The sequence below is a fragment of the Meles meles genome, chromosome 5 (genome assembly GCF_922984935.1).
Source record: "Meles meles chromosome 5, mMelMel3.1 paternal haplotype, whole genome shotgun sequence".
Lineage (NCBI taxonomy): Eukaryota > Metazoa > Chordata > Mammalia > Carnivora > Mustelidae > Meles > Meles meles.
Genome location: NC_060070.1, coordinates 152,619,350 through 152,622,118, shown reverse-complemented (window position 1 = coordinate 152,622,118; position 2,769 = coordinate 152,619,350). Strand labels below are relative to the sequence as shown.

Sequence of the window (2,769 nt, the reverse complement as noted above, 5' to 3'; positions counted from 1 at the left end):
TATGACAATTCATAATGAGATGGCTATTTGTAAAGTATAGACTTATGGAGATATTTAATAATTAATACACATTGTATTTATTCTTTACATTTCCTCCTGGTGAATCTAAGTAAGCTCCACAGGACATGGCATTTCTTGTGAAATAGATGGCACTTCCTATATTTTTATATGTTACTGTATTGAAATATATGGGGCTTTTGGTGGATGTGAGATATAAAAGCATTGATCAGTTGATGCCTGGATCGAAGAATTTACAAAATTGTATGAAGAGAGGGTCTAAATGTCTTTTACCCATTGAAACTTTTGCTGCATTATTGTAGGTAAAATAGATAGAATATAAAACAGGGCTTCTGTCATGTTCTGTTCAGATATTATACTGCGCTCGAGTCATTTGTAACTAACAGGGTGGCTCATGAACACAAAAAACAACTCGTAGACCTCACATTGGTACTCGTTGGGCTATGCTCAAACTCACTTGTCAGCACAACCTCCTTATTACCATCGATGCTCTCACTGTCATTGGCAGGTATGCATCACGCCCTCAATGTCTGGGACAGGAAGGTTACCTAAAATCACCGTCACACTGGTGTTGCCATACTAGGGCTCGATATCTGAGTGAATTTATCAGGACTGATGTTAATAGGCTTTTCTCTGAGCTAAAAGTATGTTGCCCACCTAATTCTGTGAAAAAGCTGTGATACACTCAGCCTATGGACCTCATAATAGAGCCATAGTCACAGTGCAAGAATAAATGATATGTCTCCAATGGTTTGCTAAGGAAAAATGTTAGCATTTTTCCTTAGCAAACCATTGGAGGCATATCATTTATTCATATTCATATTTCTTATCATGTTTTAGTCATTTGTATTCTTATTTTCCCTATGACTTTACAGTATGTGTGTGTCTTCTTGCAAAAAGGAATGGAATAGTGTTCCCAACTGAGGGGGGAATATGAAAAACCTCTGAAGTTTTTAAAAATGAAATATGATGCAGATGCTCTAGGAGAATCTCTGGAGACTTCATGAACCTATGAACTTGGATTTTGAGCCCACACTTACATTAAAGCATCAGGTAAGAAAATTCCCTTGAGAGATGTTACAGGAGTTTGGATGACATGGGGAGAATACAATCTTCTTAAAATCTCTGACAGTCAAAATCATCCATCAAAGGGTCTTCCCTGCCCAGTCATCTGGAGTCATGGCCCCTAAAAAGCACCTTCTTCATTGCTCCCATCACATCCTTGTTCCTCAGTGTATATATGACAGGGTTGAACATGGAGGTGACGATGGTATAGAACAGAGAAACAAACTTGCCCTGATCCTGGGAGTAGTTGTTGCTGGGCTGGAGGTAAGTATAGATGGCAGTGCCATAGAACAGTGAGACCACTGTGATGTGGGACCCACATGTGCCAAAAGCTTTCCTCTGCCCTGCAGTTGACTTTATTCTTAAGACCACCCTGATGATCTGACCATAGGAGAAGATGATTAAAGTCACAGGTATGAGGAGAATGATCACACTGACAAAGAAGAGCTCAGACTCATTCACAGCAGTGTTAACACAAGCAAGCTTGAGCAGTGGGGGGACCTCACAAAGGAAGTGGTCTATTTTGTTTCTCCCACAAAGTGGTAAAAGGAAGATGAGCACTGTCTGCAATGAGGAGTTGGCAAAACCAATGAGCCATGATGCAGAAGCCATGAGGGCACAGAGACAGGGTTGCATGATCACGATGTACTGTAGGGGCTTGCAGATGGCTGCATAGGGGTCAAACGCCATGACCCCTAACAGAATGCATTCTGTGGATCCCAGCCCTAGAGCAACAAGCAGCTGAACTACACAGCCACCAAATGAGATAGACTTGTCTGCTGTCCTGAGATGAACCAGGAGCTGAGGGACACTGCTGGTTGTGTAACACAGGTCCAGAAAGCTTAGATTGTAGAGGAGAAAGGACATGGGAGTCTGAAGATGTGGGTTGAGGTGGGGGCAAGGCAATGATGGTGGTGTTTCCCAGTAGAGTGAACAGATAGAAGATCAGAAGAACGACAAAGAGGACTAGCTCCATTTGAGGTTGGTCAGAGAAACCCAACAGTAAAAACCCAGTGAAAGAACTGCCATTCTTCTGTTCCATCCTCTGTTAGAACATGTTTCTTGTTAGGACCAAGCGTTTAGCAATTTTTTTAAAAAATCTTCAAAAAAAAATAAATGGTTGGTGGTTCTTTCATGTTACAAGGCATGGCCCTCAGATTTTATCAGTAACTATTTGAATAAATAACGTACTCATTTATATTGATATAGCTCATAACAATATAGTTCCACATTATCACAAAAGTATGTCATTTATATTTAGTATAAGAAAAGTGAAAAAATGGACCTTGTGCTTGCATAAGTCAGAGATATAATAGGCCTTTTGTTCTGAGCTTAAAAGGACTTATAGTACTGTAAGTATAAACATACATTTTAAAGAGAGCAGGGATGAGGGAAAAAGAAACAGAAGGAGGGGCGCCTGGGTGGCTCAGTGGGTTAAGCCGCTGCCTTCGGCTCAGGTCATGATCTCAGGGTCCTGGGATCGAGTCCCGCATCGGGCTCTCCGCTTGGCGGGGAGCCTGCTTCCCTCTCTCTCTCTCTCTCTCTGCCCGCCTCTCTGTCTACTTGTGATCTCTCTCTGTCAAATAAATAAGTAAAATCTTTAAAAAAAAAAAAAGAAACAGAAGGAGATGCGGAGAAAAGGAAAGACATTATTGTAAATATGTATCTCATGATTTGCAGCTGGAT

At 41.1% G+C, this 2,769-nt stretch overlaps 1 pseudogene; it reads right to left on the bottom strand.

Moving 5' to 3' along the window:
* Window positions 1-1,185: 1,185 nt before the first annotated feature.
* LOC123941327 lies at window positions 1,186-2,125 on the bottom strand (annotated as a pseudogene).
* Between the last annotated feature and the right edge of the window lie 644 nt (window positions 2,126-2,769).